The sequence below is a fragment of the Triticum aestivum genome, chromosome 3B, assembly GCF_018294505.1.
Source record: "Triticum aestivum cultivar Chinese Spring chromosome 3B, IWGSC CS RefSeq v2.1, whole genome shotgun sequence".
In the NCBI taxonomy this organism is placed as follows: Eukaryota; Viridiplantae; Streptophyta; class Magnoliopsida; order Poales; family Poaceae; genus Triticum; species Triticum aestivum.
In genome coordinates, this window is record NC_057801.1 from 378,722,031 (window position 1) to 378,740,454 (window position 18,424).

Here is an 18,424-nt window from a genome sequence, read left to right on the forward strand (position 1 = left end):
TTTATCATTTACCTACTCGAGGACGAGCAGGAATTAAGCTTGGGGATGCTTGATACATCTCCAACGTATCTATAATTTTTGATTGTTCCATGCTATTATATTACCCGTTTTGGATGTTTATGGGCTTACTATACACTTTTATATCATTTTTGGGACTAACCTATTAACCTAGGCCCAGTGCCAGTTTCTGTTTTTTCCTTGTTTTTGAGTTTTACAGAAAAGGAATACCAAACGGAGTCCAATTGACGTGCCAATTTTTGACGATTTTTTGTGGACCAAAAGAAGCCCCTGGAGTGAAAGAGTTGGGCCAGGAGAGTCCCAGGCTGCCCACGAGGGTGGGGGACGCGCCCAACCCCCTGGGCACGCCCCCCTCTCTCGTGGACAGCCCGGAGACTCCCTTGACGTGAGACCTACGCCAAAAATTCCTATAAATACTGAAACCTCCAGAAAATAACCTAGATCGGGAGTTCCGCCGCCGCAAGCCTCTATAGCAACCAAAAACCTCTCGGGAGCCCATTTCGGCACCCTGCCGGAGGGGGAATCCATCACCGGTGGCCATCTTCATCATCCCGACGCTCTCCATGACGGCGAGGGAGTAGTTCACCCTCGGGGCTGAGGATATGTACCAGTAGCTATGTGTTTGATCTCTCTCTCTCTCTCTCTCTCTTGTGTTCTTGAGGTGATACGATCTTGATGTACCGCCAGCTTTGCTATTATAGTTGGATCTTATGATGTTTCTCCCCCTCTACTCTCTTGTGATGAATTGAGTTTTCCCCTTGAAGTTGTCTTGTCGGATTGAGTCTTTAAGGATTTGAGAACACTTGATGTATGTCTTGTCGTGCTTATCTGAGGTGACAATGGGATATTCACATGATCTACTTGATGTATGTTTTGGTGATCGACTTGCGGGTTCAATGAACTTATGCATAGGGGTTGGCACACGTTTTCGTCTTGACTCTCCGATAGAAACTTTGGGGCACTCTTTGAAGTACATTGTGTTGGTTTGAATAGATGAATCTCAGATTGTGTGATGCATATCGTATAATCATACCCAAGGATACTTGAGGTGACATTGGAGTATCTAGGTGACATTAGGGTTTTGGTTGATTTATGTCTTAAGGTGTTATTCTAGTACGAACTCTATGATAGATCGAACGGAAAGAATAGCTTCGTGTTATTTTACTACAGACTCTTGAATAGATCGATCAGAAAGGATAACTTTGAGGTGGTTTCGTACCCTGCAATAATCTCTTCGTTTGTTCTCCGCTATTAGTGACTTTGGAGTGACTCTTTGTTGCATGTTGAGGGATAGTTATATGATCCAATTATGTTATTATTGTTGAGAGAACTTGCACTAGTGAAAGTATGAACCCTAGGCCTTGTTTCCTACCATTGCAATACCGTTTACGCTCACTTTTATCATTAGTTACCTTGCTGTTTTTATATTTTCAGATTACAAATACTCATATCTACCATCCATATTGCACTTGTATCACCATCTCTTCGCCGAACTAGTGCACCTATACAATTTACCATTTTGGGTGTGTGGGGGACATAAGAGACTCTTTGTTATTTGGTTGCAGGGTTGTTTGAGAGAGACCATCTTCATCCTACGCCTCCCACGGATTGATAAACCTTAGGTCATCCACTTGAGGGAAATTTGCTATTGTCCTACAAACCTCTGCACTTGGAGGCCGAACAACGTCTACAAGAAGAAGGTTGTGTAGTAGACATCATGCCGACCCACAAATGTGTTCTTGTGGCACGAGATGGGTGAGACCGCATACGAACCACATGCGGGTAGCCCTACTATATGTATGAAAAGGGTGGGTGTGTGCTATTTAACTACCATTCTCAACTTTGATGTTGCATGTGTGCCTCGCAAATTAACCGAACTTCCCCGACCCCACGGAGGTTGCAGGTAGCGCGAAGTAGCCCCCCCCCCCTCCCACACACACACACGTCAGGGGGAGGGCATCTCACCAAGACGTACTGTAACACGGACCAAGCAGAATCCAACTTGGTCGTACAACCTCTCCCCGCTCATTGTTGATCAAAGTGATGGGCGTCCACACGGCCCCGCAAAACGGGCTGGCTTGTCGCCGATAACCTCGCGAGGGAGTACTGTATGAAAACAAACCCACTCTGTGCATGTGGCCCAAGTATGTATATGGAAGTGGTGTCTGTGGTGTTTTAATACCCAATGCGCAAATTTGATGTGGCGCCATGCTTTGGAACCGTAAAATCCCCACACCGAGCGAGGGTTCATGATGTGTAGCATGCGCTCAAACTTAATTAGGCTTGGAATGGGTTGACCTATTATACGGTAACTCGAAGCAAAGAAGAAGAGTCCACCATGGTAACCTTTCTCGTCGTTGGTCGAAATGATGGACGTCCACGCGGGCCCACGAATATATATAGGCTTGTTGCCCATAACCAAGCGAGTGAGAGTGTGTCTAGAGACAACCATCGCATGCGTGTGTCCCAAACATATTTATGGAGGTGTGTGATGCATGCATATGTGTTGAATACCCGACCCAATGCATGACATTGATGCGGTGCATGCGTTGAAAATCGTAGAGGTCCCCACACAGAGAAAGAGGTCCTTCATGACGTGTCGTGTGCTCGCCCCCCCCCCCCCTCGATCCAGTGGGATGGATTCGTGTGTAAAAATGCACTATTATATATATGTAATCTCACATCATGATCTATATTAAGACAAAACAAAAAATTAAGCCCCTCCTAAGTCAAATTAGTTAACACCTCTCTCGCTGTCGGTGAAAGTAATGGACCAAGCTGGCCACCCCCCCCCCTCCCCTTGAAAATGTACTAAGCCTATCACACCCGATCATCATGTGGTGTCTCAGCACGAAGAACTTTCGCAACGGTGCATACTCGGGGAGAACACTTATACCTTGAAATCTAGTTAAGGGATCATCTTATAATGCTACCGCCGTACTAAGCAAAATAAGATGCATAAAGATAAACATCACATGCAATCAAAATATGTGACATGATATGGCCATCATCATCTTGTGCTTTTGATCTCCATCTCCAAAGCAACGTCATGATCTCCATCGCCACCGGCTTGACACCTCGATCTCTATCGTAGCATCATGGTCATCTCGCCAACTATTGCTTCTACAACTATCGCTACCGCTTAGTGATAAAGTAAAGCGATTAGATGGCGTTTGCATTTCATACAATAAAGCGACAATCATAAGGCTCCTGCCAGTTGCCGATAACTTTTACAAAACATGATCATCTCATACAACAATGTATATCACATCATGTCTTGACCATATCACATCACAACATGCCCTGCAAAAACAAGTTATACGTCATCTACTTTGTTGTTGCAAGTTTTACGTGGCTGCTATGGGCTTCTAGCAAGAACCGTTCTTACCTACTGCACAAAACCACAATGGTGATTTATCAAGTTTGCTATTTTAACCTTCAACAAGGACCGGCCGCAGTCAATTTCGATTCAACTAAAGTTGGAGAAACAGACACCCGCCAGCCACCTTTATGCAAAACTAGTTGCATGTCTGTCGATGGAACCGGTCTCATGAACGCGGTCATGTAAGGTTGGTCCAGGCCGCTTCATCCAACAATACCGCCGAATCAAGATAAGACATTGGTGGTAACCAGTATGACGATCACCACCCACAACTCTTTGTGTTTTACTCGTGCATATCATCCACGCATAGACCTGGCTCGGATACCACTGTTGGGAAATGTAGCATGCAATTTCAAAAAAAATCCTACTCTCACGCAAGATCTATCTAGGAGATGCATAGCAATGAGAGGGGGAGAGTGTGTCCATGTACCCTCGTAGACCAAATGCGGAAGCGTTTGCTTAACGCAGTTAATGTAGTCGAACGTCTTCTTGTTCGGACTGATCAAGTACCGAACGTACGACACCTCCAAGTTCTGCACACGTTCAGCATGATGACGTCCCTCGAGATCCTTATCCAGCAGAGTGTCGAGGAAGTAGACGAGTTCCGTCAGCATGACGGCATGGTGACAGTGATGGTGATGTGATCAGCGCAGGTGAGGGAGTCCTGGATTAAGGGGTCCTCGACCGTCCGACCTATGTGACGTGTGCCGGACTATTGGGCTATGAAGATACAAGATAGAAGACTCTCTCCCGTGTCCTGATGGGACTCTCCTTGGCGTGGAAGGCAAGCTTGGCGCCCGGATATGAAGATTCCTTTCTCTGTAACCAACTTTGTATAACCCTAGTCCCCTCCGGTGTCTATATAAACCGGAGGGCTTAGTCCGTAGAGGCAATCATAATCATACAGGCTAGACTTCTAGGGTTTTAGCCATTATGATCTCATGGTAGATCAACTCTTGTGATACTCATATTCATCAAGATCAATCAAGCAGGAAGTAGGGTATTACCTCCATGGAGAGGGCCCAAACCTGGGTAAACATCGTGTCCCCCGCCTCATGTTACCATCCACCTTAGACGCATAGTTCAGGACCCCCTACCCGAGAACCGCCGGTTTTGACACCGACATTGGTGCTTTCATTGACAGTTCCGCTGCGTCGTCACCAAAAGGTTTGATGGCCCCGTCAATCATCTACAACAATGCAGTCCAGGGGGAGGCTTTCTTCCCCAGACAGATCTTCGTATTCGGCGGCTTCGCACTGCGGGCCAACTCGCTTGGCCATCTAGAGCAGATCGACAACTATGCCCCTGGCCATCAGGTCAGGTTGGGAAGCTTAAATTATGTTGCTGATATCCATGGAGACTTGATCTTCGATGGATTCGAGCTCACGACAGCCGCTCCCTGCCACCACGATGAACATGACCTAAATTTGTCATTGGACCGTGCCCAGGAGATAGCGCCTATAACAGCTCTGGCCCTAGATCCGGAGTAGACTGCGTCGTCCAAGGACGGGGATCTCAACCCCGCCACGGAAGCCGCAGACTCTGCAGCGTTAGAGCCGCACACAGATCCCACCTCGAGCGGGGCCCATGTCACCAGAACCTCGGATTCGTCTCCGGCCATAGGTTCCAAACCGCATGCATCCGCGCCCATCGAGTCTGATCAGGCGCCGATCATTGAATTCAGTTCCGCGGACATCTTCCGGCACTCACCTTTAGGCGATGTGCTAAACTCATTAAAAGCCCTCTCCTTGTGAGGGGACTCTCAGCCGAACTATATCCGGCTTGAATTGGAAGCTGATGACGGAGAATTTCGCTTCCCACCCACCACCCACTTCATAGCCACAGTCAAAGACTTAACCGACATGCTCGATTACGGCTCCGAAGATATCGACGCTATGGACGACGATGCCAGAGAGGAGCAGGCACAAAAACCACCGCTTATAGGGCGCTGGACAGCCACCTCCTCGTATGACATATACATGGTGGATACACCCAAATAAAACAACGACGACAATGAAAAGGATCCAATCGATGGTGTTTTGTGTGTGCTCTGTGGAGTTCTATGCCTGGTGTTGCCCTCCGACTACGCCGATGGCACACAGGTGTCGTGGCATCGTCTTGGCCCGGCGTGACCGTTCGAATGTACCCCATGACACAGGTGGTGTCGCGACGTTGTGTAGTCTTGGTTGCCTGGTGCTTTTTGAAATCGTCGATGGTGCAGTGTCATGGTTTAGTCTCGGCTCGCCGCTGCAGTTCGAGCACCGTTGGTGCCCCTTGTTGTGTTGTGTCCCCCCTCGCCATGTGTTGTCTGTGTGTTGTTTTGCTTTATTTCTCCCTCCTGTTCCCCCCTGTACTTCTGGTCCACTTGGGCCCTGAGGGAGTCCTGGACTAGGGGGTGTCCGGATAGCCGAACTATCATCATCGGCCGGACTCCAAGACTATGAAGATACAAGATTGAAGACTTCGTCCCGTGTTCGTATGGGACTTTCCTTGGCGTGGAAGGCAAGCTTGGCGACACGAATATGTAGATCTCCTACTATTGTAACCGACTCTATGTGACCCTAGCCCTCTCCGGTGTCTATATAAACCGGATGGCTTTAGTCCGTAGGACGAACAACAATCATACCATAGGCTAGCTTCTAGGGTTTAGCCTCCTTGATCTCGTGGTAGATCTACTCTTGTAATACCCACATCATCAATATCAATCAAGCAGGACGTAGGGTTTTACCTCCATCAAGAGGGCCCGAACCTGGGTAAAACATCGTGTCCCTTGTCTCCTGTTACCATCCGCCTAGACGCACAGTTCGGGACCCCCTACCTGAGATCCGCCGGTTTTGACACCGACATTGGTGCTTTCATTGAGAGTTCCTCTGTGCCGTCGCAATCAGGAGGGATGCCTTTTCCCGTCTTTAAAGACGGCGCCGTCGTCAAGGGAGCTTTGGCCCCCGGCCAAACTATCCGGCTAGGCGGTTTTCTTATGACCGCCTGTTCGGCCGCCGCTCCGACAATGACCTCTCGAGTCATCAAAAGCGATCTTCACGTCAACTCGGAATTCGCCGAGCAGCTAGATCCGATGGAGCTCTCCTCCGCAAATGAGCTCTTGGATCGCATCGCCGCCCTGGGAGTCGCCACGGACTACAATCAGATTGGGCTTAAAACCGATCTGAGAGAAATTAACTCTCCCCAGGCTACCCACCACGTTGTCATGGTAGAGGAACAACACGGCGATTCTTCCCCTATGTTAAAGACCAGTTATGTCCGGATTCCCGATCCCTTCATGCCGGATTCCCGTGGAGGGACGGATGTCAATCAAGTACTGAACCTAAAGTTAGGCATCGGACCAGATTTGTTGGACAACATCCAGCAATCCAAGCTTCCAAATCTGGAAACTTCTCGGCCTTTGAGCCTCAGATCGGGCGGGATTCCGAATTTAATTCCGCCCGCCCACCCAAACATAAGCGATCTATCTCAAATACGGCAAGAGCCCGATGAAATAGTACATCACTACTGGGCCAGATTCCTCCTGGTCATGGACAGGATAAAAGACTGCCATGAGGAAAGCGCAATCTCAATTTTCTGCAACAATTGCACGGACAAGGGAATCATGAACGCCATAAGTCGTCGCGATGTTACACGCTTCGCCGATCTGGCGACCATAGTACAAAAATATTGTGCGATGGAGAGTGCCTGGAAAACCGAAACCAGGTTTTGGGACAATCCGGCCCTGAATACAACCCTAGTTCGAAATAAAAGGGTGCGTCATACTCAAGCACCTGGGTTAAAAACCAAAAAGCAAAAAACCCCTAAAGGGCACGGAACCGTACTGGAGGGATGGCTCAACGGACCCTGTAAAATCCACAGTACGGAGGGCGCCACTCCAACACATAGCCTTCGAGCATGTTGGATATTACGGCAGGTGGCCAAAAGTGGCGAAGGCTTTCTAGCCCCGGGCAACCAGCCCAACAGTACCAGTACGGTATTGACAGTCTTCGAGACTTTCGCATCAAAAAACATGCGGAAACGAACAATCCGCAGCCTCGCTGAAGTCTACCAAGTAGCAACAACAAATCCATGGAGCGACATGGCTATCACCTTCAATGCCAGCGACCAACCTAAATTCCGAACAGCTCGAGCACCAGCCGCATTGGTCCTCAGTCCAATAGTGGATGGCTTTCGTCTTACCAAGGTACTCATGGATGGCGGCAGCGGATTAAACCTCATCTACGAGGAAACCCTCCAAAAAATGGAAATTGACTGGAGCCGCATTGAGCGAAGCAGCACAACCTTTAGAGGAATAATCCCTAGTCGAGAAGTACGCTGCACAGGAAAAATCACATTAGACGTAGTGTTCGGCTCGCCGGACAATTACAGGTCCGAAGAGGTCACGTTCCAAGTGGCCCCATTCGGCAGCGGATATCACGCCTTGTTAGGGCAAGAGGCATTCACAATCTTCCAAGCTATACCCCATTACGGGTACATGAAGCTCAAAATGCCCGGGCCCAATGGAATAATCACTCTTGTCAGTGATCTAGATATAGCACTCCGCGCTGAAAATAAGACAGCCGCACTGGCCCTAGAGGCACTATCCGAAGCCCTAGCGGCAGAGGAACTCACTGTGCTGCGCTCAACGGTGGATAGGGACGATGTGATACTCGATAAGAGGTCTAAGTCCACCTCTTTTAAACCAGCAGACGAAATAGTCAAATTCCAGGTCCATCCAACGGACCCTACAAAGACGGCCTCCATTGGGGCACAATTACATCCTGATGTAGAAGCCGCACTACGAGAATTCCTTCGGGAAAATTGGGACATTTTTGCCTGGCACCCTTCAGACATGCCAGGAATCCCACGCAGGCTGGCAGAACATAGCCTAAATATCCTAAAAGGATTCAAGCCAGTCAAACATGCTCTTCAGCGATTTTCCGAACCCAAAAGACAGGCAATGGGAGAGGAGCTAGCCAAACTCTTAGAAGTCGGATTCATCAGAGATATAAAACATCCAGATTGGCTAGCCAACCTGGTAATGGTACCAAAAAAGAACAAATCCTGGCGCCTTTGTGTCGATTTCAAAGACCTTAACAAGGCCTGTCCAAAGGACCCTTTCCCTCTCCCTCGCATCGACCAAATCATCGACGCCACCGCAGGGCACGATTCATTGTGCTTCCTCGATGCATACTCCGGATACCATCAAATCAAGATGGCGGAAAAAGACCAGGCCGCAACGGCATTCATTACTCTGTACGGACCATTCTGCTTCAACACAATGCCCTTCGGACTCAAAAACGCCGGCGCAACATATCGGCGCATGATTCAGACATGTCTGGCCACCCAGATAGGCAAAACAGTGGAGGCGTACGTAGACGATGTGGTCGTTAAGACCAAACACGTCGAAACTCTAATAGACGATTTGAGGCTTACATTCGACAACCTCCGAGCATACGACATTAAGCTCAACCCGGAAAAATGTGTTTTTGGCGTACCAACCGGAAAGCTCTTGGGCTTCATTGTATCCCGTAGAGGAATTGAAGCAAACCCAGCCAAGATCCGGGCTCTGTCACAATTGGATATCCCAAAAGACCTCAAACAAATACAAAAATTGACGGGATGCATGGCGGCTCTAAGCCGCTTCATCTCCCGTTTGGGAGAAAAGGCGCTGCCCCTCTATCGCCTCCTCCGGTGCACCGAACACTTTGAATGGACGGATGCTGCCACGGCCGGACTCGAAGAAATTAAGGCCATATTGGCAACAAATCCGGTCCTAGCCGCGCCCAACTTGGGCGAACCTATGTTATTATATATCGCGGCAACACATCAAGTTGTCAGCGCCGTACTCGTCGTCGAACGAGAAACAGAAGGGCAAATTTTCCCTCTTCAAAAACCAGTGTACTATGTATCCACTGTCTTAACTCCATGCAAGTCCCGGTACCCACATTATCAAAAGATAGCGTACGCGCTGTTCATGGCATCCCGGAAGCTGCGACACTACTTTCAAGAGTGTTCCATAATGGTGGCCTCCGAAGTACCTCTCAACGATATTATAAATAATTGCAACGCGACGAGCAGGATTGCCAAATGGGCCGTTGAGCTCTTACCGTTTGACATAACCTACAAACCACGGCGAGCTATCAAATCGCAAGTTTTGGCTGACTTCATCGCCGAATGGACCGAAGCTGAACTCCCTAAAGAGTACGGCGCATATTCCAATTGGATCATGCATTTCGACGGCTCCAAAATGTTGTCTGGCTTGGGGGCTGGCGTCGTCTCGACGTCCCCAACCGGAGATACAGTCCAATACGTACTTCAAATAATGTACACGGACTCCAACAATGCAGCCGAATACGAGGCCCTTCTACATGGCCTCCGGATGGCAATCTCCATGGGTATCCAACGCCTAGAGGTGCGCGGGGATTCAAACCTCGCAATATCCCAAGTAAATGGAGACTTTGACGCCAAGGATCCGAAAATGGCAGCCTACCGTAACGTCGTCCTAAAAATGTCAGCACGGTTCGAAGGACTCGAATTCCACCATGTAGCCCGGGATAATAACCAGGCAGCAGACGTGTTGGCACGCATCAGCGCAAAACGCGATGCCGTCCCTCCAAACATCTTCCTGGAACGGCTCTTTAAGCCATTCGTATTATGGGAAGAGGAGCCCGGAAATAACAACCCAGAACCAACTGCACCACCCAACACAGAACATTCTGACACAATCGGTGGCTCAGCCAATGAAATAACACCTTCAGCCCACGAAATAATGGCAGTAATTGCCCCGTGGACGGAACCATTCCTAGCCTACTTAATCAGGTAGGAACTTCCCGAAGACCAAAATGAGGCCCGCTGCATAGTTCGGCGATCTAAAGCCTACAAGGTCCATGAGGGAGAACTTTATAAGAAAAGTACAACCGGAGTCCTTCAAAGGTGTATCTCCGAAGAGGAAGGGCGAAATCTCCTGGCTGAAATTCACGCCGGACTCGGCGGGCACCACGCTGCAGCCCAGGCCCTTGTAGGCAAGGCCTTCCGTACAGGATTTTATTGGCCGACAGCCCGGGAAGATGCTCAGGACTTAGTCCAACGATGCGTTGGTTGCCAGCTCTTTGCTAATCAAAGCCACATGCCACCCACCGCCCTCAAAACTATACCCATCACTTGGCCGTTCGCGGTCTGGGGGCTTGACATGGTTGGACCCCTTAAAGGGGGAACCCACAAGCACAAATACTTATTGGTCATGGTGGACAAATTCACCAAATGGATAGAGGCCAAGCCGGTTAAAACGGCAGAATCCGGACCTGTGATAGACTTCATATCCGGGGTAGTACACCATTTTGGCGTTCCCCATAGTATCATCACTGATAACGGCACGAATTTCATGGCCGACGAGGTTAAACTCTGGTGCAAAAACATGGGCATCAAGCTCGACTACGCTTCAGTCTACCACCCTCAAACTAACGGTCAAGTGGAACGAGCAAATGGTCTAATCATGAGCGGCATTAAACCCAGATTAGTGCGGTCCCTCACAGAATCTAACACGCACTGGGTAGAGGAGCTCAACTCCGTACTCTGGGGGCTGCGGACCACGCCAAACCGCACTACCGGATTCACACCATTTTTATGGTATACGGCGCCGAGGCAGTTTTGCCCTGCGATATAATTCATGACTCACCTCGCATGCGCATGTACGAAGAAAGAGAAGCCGAGTTGGATCGGTAGGACAGTTTGGACGCCTTAGAGGAGGAGCGCGATGTGGCAAAATCCCGTTCCGCACTCTATCAGCAGCAGGCTCGAAGATATCAAAGCAGAGAAGTACGGGCCAAAACTTACAACGTTGGCAAGCTAGTTCTACGCCTGCCGGACAAGAAAAAGGACAAACTTAAGCCCAAGTGGGAAGGTCCCTTCATCATCGACCAAGTCCTTACCGGCGGTGCATACCGTCTACGCAACGCATCTAACAACCGACTCGAGCCAAACCCATGGAACGCAGCTCGTCTCCGAAGATTCTACGCCTAGCGCCGGACTCAGAGTTCGTCTCCTTCCTCCGTCCACCTTTCATATTTTTTCGATGTCTTTGTTTTCCCTCCTTTTTCCTCCCTCTTTTAGTACAAGCCTCTTGAGGGCTGATCTGCGCTTTATTCGCACTCACTCGATGTGCTACTCGCACTCGTTATACCTGGGGGCTTCTTTAACAGAAGCTTATCTATATGGGCTTCATGCCCAACACATGTGTCATACTTCCGCATGTACCTTTTACTCACTATTATATGCGTCGATATGACTTAAGTTTTGGCCAAGCCGGGTTGCCTGGCTCCTGTGCTTACCCCTACGTTCCCATTTGTTCGGCTAGGAGGTAAAGGGAGCACCTCTGTGATTGTTACTGCCGGGTCAGCCGGATGTGTACCTCAGACTGGGTGAAGCCGAAGGCTAGCGTTCTTAAGGGAATATTCGGTCGGTGACCTGAAAGATGATTTATTACTTATTTATTTATCTGCCCCCAGATGCTTTTTCTGCTCTTTTCGCAGTCCGGTCATGCACTTTAGGGCATGCCTCCCAGGGAAAGGAACCCCTAACGGAACTATTCTCCCTGGAAGATGTTTCTTACTAACCATGTAATATAACATAGCTAGTTGGGCACTTGTCTGATAAAGCACTTATGACCCCTACGCCTTGTCTCCATGCATGCCCCGGGTTTTTTTATAACCGTAAGGGTATTCTGACACACTCCGGACTGTTGGGTCCCGAGGTTGAAGCGAAAAGGTCCGCAAAGACAAACGATCTACAATCCGGCTAGAAGGCATTTTACATGTCATTTTAAATTACATCGTCAAACTGACTGATTGTACTCCTCTTCAATCCCATCTAACAGGCTGTCTAATTTACAGTCCTGTTGGGAATATTTCGCGGCCAACTCTACTTGGCCGTACATCAGGCTCACACGGATCTCCTTCCCATCGGGCCCCGCAGGTCCGACCTCGGCCATGTGGTTTGGATCAGACTTCGAGTAGCGCGTCTTCACCATGGCCCAGGCCTCCCTGGCGCCTTGACGGCAGGCTGATATCTTCCACAGACGGAGACGCCGTCGTACTCCCAGAAGCTTCTCAGCAAGCCCTCCAAGACCCTCGGGTAGGGAGACGGAAGGCCATAAGGCCTGAACAACGCCGCTCATCGCATGCCGAACACGTTCGTGCAGCTGCAGCAGCTCGGGAAGAGGGTCTCCCATGGAACCAGGCATCTCCTCCGCCGGACGACCCGTGAGCACACCTACAGACACATTTCTGACAATCGACTTCCTCGCCGAACTCTTCTTTTCAAAAGAGTTTGCTCAAGCACTTACTATAAATGCCGCGACGAAGTCGCCGATTCTCCTTTACGGAGTTAGACAGCTGGACCCGAACATCTTTTAGTTCTTCGCCCAGCTGGGTGTTGGCATCTTGGAGTTTGTTCCTCTCCTGCTGCACCCTCATAAGCACCTTCTCGCCGGCCTTCAGCTGGCGCAGCAGATGTTGCTTGTCCGGATCTAGTCCGGCACCCTCTGCAATATTATTGTCAGACTATACACACGCCGCACTTCATAAACTATTTCTCTTTTCGAAATATGAATTACCAGAGGGGGTCTCTGTGGCTCCCCCGGCAGCGGCTAGTGCGGCCTCAAGTTGGGCCTTGCATTCTTGAAGCTCCTGGGACAGGTGGGTATTCTTCTCTGTTAGATCCTGCATAACAAATGATCCTTAAATCAGTTAGTTTAACTATTTTAAGTCTCGGGGGCTACTGGCATATATAACTATTAAAATTCCTCACCCGTATGTCTTTTACATACTGCTCCGTGGCCCTGGTTAAACCATCTTGAGCAGCACGGAGGTGCGCGTCTCCCGCATTAAAGGCATTCAGCGCCTCTGGGGAGAAACACGCGTCACGAAGAACTGTCCGACGGTGCCTATGATTCATGGCACTCTCCACCTCAGACTTGGTGGCGGACAACCTGTCGGCATCCTCCGTTGGAGGAGCATCCGGCTCGCGCCTTGCGCTCGCCTCCCTCTCCGGACCAGGCGTTGGAGCTTGGCTGGCGGAGGCTTGGTTGGCAACCTCTCCGGACTCAGTCCGGTGAGCGCTCTTTCTCCTAGAAGAATCACGAGCATTAATATACCTCCCAGGAGTCTTTCTCTTAAAGGGCAATGGTGCACCATACCTTTGCAGCGATGTTTCGATTCGCGCCACACTCCTCTTCCGCCTGCTGGGCCGCACTGACCTTGGTTGGTCGGTCGCCGCGGGCTCGGCTTCCCGCCAAAAAGGCACCTCCTGCGAGGCACCGTCGGTACACGATGGTCAGAAATAAGCATTAAAAAGGTAACGGTGTCAGGACTTCGGTCGTACTCACTTGGGAAGCCGGGGATAAACCGGGGTAGTCAGCCATAATGGCGACTAGAGCATTGTCTATGCTGAGCTGGTGGAACACCCCGTCAATCAGTTCCACCGTTATGTCCGGATCGTCTTCGGCGGCCGGACCAAGGGATCTTCCCGGATCCTCAGGTTGTGGAGTTGGGCTTTCTATGCCCTCCACATCCCGGCACAGTTCCTGCGTCGAAATCATAAAGTAAGACACTTATCTTTGAAAGCACGGATCAGATATATAAACATCCGCTTACCCAGCTCCGAGGGTTATTCATGGAGAATCCATTCAATGGACTCGTGCGGAGGAAGTCCTCCTTCTCCCCCTTGTACAAGCCGGACAGGATCTTCACCAGATCGGTGGCCGATCCCGGCCCCTTGCGGCCATGACGGGTGGCGTCATCCTCCCTGTTGAAATCCCACATGGGGTAGCCCCTATATTGGAGCGGCTGCACCCCTCGCATAATGCATGTGGCCATGACTCCAATCATGGTTAATCCGGAATGGGCCAGTAACCATATCCGGCCCATCAAATAATGGATGCTCCTATCATCTTCCAGTTGAGGGCTCCGCGGGCGCCAACTCAGGCGTTTCTTCAAAGGAGCGTTGCTAAAATCTGGGAGGCCGATCCGAACTGGATCTGGCAGCGGGGCGTCTTCCATATAGAACCACTCTGAAGGCCAGTCTTCGGACGCCTTCTTTGGGGTTCCGGATAGATATCCGGTCCCGGTGATGCGCCATATTTCGGCTCCGCCCACTTGATATATCAACCCCTCGTGAGAACGGGGTACGAGGCAAAACAGTCTCTTCCACAGCGCAAAATGGGGCTCGATGCCCAAGAACAGCTCGCAAACAGCTACAAAGCCCGCGATGTGCAAAATGGAGGCAGGTGTGAGGTGGTGAAGTTGGAGTCCGTAGAACTTCAGGAGCCCCTGGAGAAACGGATGTATGGGAAATCCGAGTCCCCTTATTAAGTAAGGGATGAAGCATACCCGCTCTCCTTTGGAGGGATTGGGGACGCTCTCCGCCTACTTCCCACCCTTGTAGGTGGCTAGTCCGGCTCGAACCGGAACCATAAAGGTTGGGGGAAGGTATCCCTCTGCTTGGAGCGTCACTAACTCGCTATGCGGGACTGAGCATCTCCTCCAATCTCCTGGCTGAGGACTGGGAGCGCGAGAAGAGGAGCCGCGTCGACTATCCATGTTGGAATGGATTCTTGTCAGATGCGCTTTGATGAGTACTTGCGGAAGGAGGATGGTGTGATTCGGATCTGGATCCACGCCTCTCTTATAGGCGGCTTATTCGCACAGCTAGGGGGGTAAAACGTAAAAATACCCTGGCTTTTCGCATTCATGTAACACGTGGAAGAGGGTCATTATTGGACGTGAAAGCCAAGGAGCGCAACATTTATGAAGAAACCGGACACTATTCGGCTAACACATGGAACATGGAGGAGAACCCGCCTTGCAAACGCCAAAGACAATACGCGCCGGACTCGTCGTCATTGAAGCCTGGTTCGGGGGCTACTGAGGGAGTCCTGGACTAGGGGGTGTCCGGATAGCCGAACTATCATCATCGGCCGGACTCCAAGACTATGAAGATACAAGATTGAAGACTTCATCCCGTGTCCTGATGGGACTTTCCTTGGCGTGGAAGGCAAGCTTGGCGACACGAATATGTAGATCTCCTACTATTGTAACCGACTCTATGTTACCCTAGCCCTCTCCGGTGTCTATATAAACCGGATGGCTTTAGTCCGTAGGACGAACAACAATCATACCATAGGCTAGCTTCTAGGGTTTAGCCTCCTTGATCTCGAGGTAGATCTACTCTTGTAATACCCACATCATCAATATCAATCAAGCAGGACGTAGGGTTTTACCTCCATCAAGAGGGCCCGAACCTAGGTAAAACATCGTGTCCCTTGTCTCCTGTTACCATCCGCCTAGACGCACAGTTCGGGACCCCCTACCCGAGGTCCGCCGGTTTTGACACCGACAGGCCCTATCTTGTATTAGGTTGCAAAGCCTATAGGCAACAAATGAATACAATCCAGGTAGGGAGGATTTCTTCTCCCCCCCCCCCGGTGACATTCAAAAAAAAGGATCCAGTCGAGGATAAGGCTCCTGAGATACAGCCAAAGCACCGACGTCAGCGGCGCCGCTCTAAACCACGGCATGGAAAAAACAGCAATACCGGCATAGGAGAAAATAATACTCCAGACAATGCCTAAGACAATGAAGACCCCGTTGAGCCAACTTCCGAACAGGATGAACGGGAGGATGGGCGAGTCAGCCCTAATGAATAGGCTGTTGACGAAGACTCGGAGGACAGTGACTACCATCCGCTCTCCGAGGACGAGGTGAGCCTCGGCAACGAGGATTTTATTGTGCCTGAGGAACCTCTCGAGCAGGAGCGCTTTAAGCGCCAGCTAATAGCCACTACAAGGACCCTGAAAAAGAAGCAGCAACAGCTTCAAGCTGATCAAGACCTACTCAATGATAGATGAAAAACTGTCCTATCTACCAAAGAATACGGCCTCAAGCGCCTAACCAAAAGTTACCCGAAATGCAAATTGTTACCCCAATTAGATGATGAGGCGCTGGAACCCGTCCTACCAGCGCGTGATGCGGTTGACCGGCCACCACATGGCTGGGACAAAACGACAACTCAAACCGAACACCAGCCCGCACTACCGCGCCGTAAAAACATAGACACAACAGCTCGGGATCATACATATGACCTGCGGCAGGACCTAGACAACAGAGCAGGTCAGACCAGATCAATCTACAGATCACGGGGACGTGCCCGGACGCGCAACGACGGCCACCTAGCCGGACATGATAAACACAATAATGCCCGGGCCGAGCACCGCAGACGGACTCCATACGGGCTACGTTGTGACGTGGCCCGACATAGAGGCACCACACACCCCCTTTGCTTCATTGATGAAGTAATGGAACACGAATTCCTGGAAGGGTTTAAACCCATGAATATCGAATCATACGATGGAACAACAGACCCTGCAGTATGGATTGAAGATTTCCTCCTCCATATCCACTTGTCCCGCGGTGTTGACATCCACGCCGTCAAATACCTCCCACTAAAACTAAAGGGGCCAGCGCGGCACTGGCTGAACAGCCTCCCTGAGAACTCCATAGGCAGTTGGGAAGACTTGGAAGATGCCTTCCGCAATAACTTCCAATGTACATATATTCAGCTTCTGGATGCCAATGACCTAAGTCACATTATCCAGCAGCCCGGGGAGTCTGCTAGGAAGCTCTGGACTAGGTTCTTGATCAAAAAGAACCAAATTGTTGACTGTCCGGACGCCGAAGCCCTCGTGGCCTTTAAACATAGCATCTGAGATGAGTGGCTCGCCCGCCACCTTGGTCAAGAAAAACCAAGATCCATGACTGCCCTTACCACTATGATGACCCATTTTTGCATGGGAGAAGACAACTGGCTCGCTCGTAGAAGCAACAACACCGATGATCCGGGTACTTCCGAAGTTTGAGATGGCAACGGCAAGCCACGACACAATAAACACAAACATCACAATAACACTGAAGGAACGCAAGACACGGTGGTCAACGCCGGATTCAGTGGTTCCAAACCTGGTCAACGGAAGACGCCATTCAAGGCAAACAGAGACGGACCATCCAATTTAGACAAGATACTGGATCAGCCCTGCCAGATTCATGGCACCCTCGTTAAACCAGCTAATCACACCAACAGGAGTTGTTGGGTTTTTAAACAAGTCGACAAGCTTAATGCCGAACACAAGGCGAAGGGGCCGCCCAGTGACAGCAATGACGACGAGACTCGCCAACCGAACACCGGGGGTCAGAAGCAATTCCCCCCGAAGTTAAATAGTAAACATGGTATATGTGACGCGCACCCCTGTAGGGGTTGCAAGCGCGCGCTATAGGACGCCGACGTCATAGAGCCAGCCGCCCCAAAATTAAGCCAATGGACGGCCCGCCCGGTCACTTTTTATCGCAAGGACCACCCAGCCAGTATCCTTCACGAAGGTCCGGTAGCTCTCATCCTCGATCCAATTGTCGATGGGTTCCATCTCACGAAAGTCTTTATGGACAACGACAGTAGCCTTAATCTACTCTACCAAGACACTGTCTGCAAAATGGGCATTGATCCTTCAAGAATCAGGCCCACAACAACTACCTTCAAGGGAACAGTATCCGGCGTAGAAGCTCACTGCACGGGCTCGATTACATTGGAAGTCGTTTTCGGCTCGCCGAACAACTTTCGAAGTGAAGGCTTGACCTTCGATATTGTCCCGCTCTGCAGTAGCTGCCATGCACTACTCGGCGTACCTCTTTTGCTCGCTTTAATGTGGTCCCACATTACACCTATCTCCAACTTAAGATGCCCGGTCCACAGGGCATCACGATAAACGGAAATACGTAATGCTCCCTTTGTACAGAGGAACACACTATGGCTACTGCGGCCGAAGTACAAAGCGGCCCTATCAAGCCGCACATTTCGTCGGCCATCAAGCCTCCGATCCCTATTAGACAGGACCAATCAATCTCAGAGCTGAATTTACAGTTCGGCCTCCGCCGTCCGCCCCATATAGCCGCGAAGTCTGTCCTGCGCACATAATTATACACTTAAAATACCCTG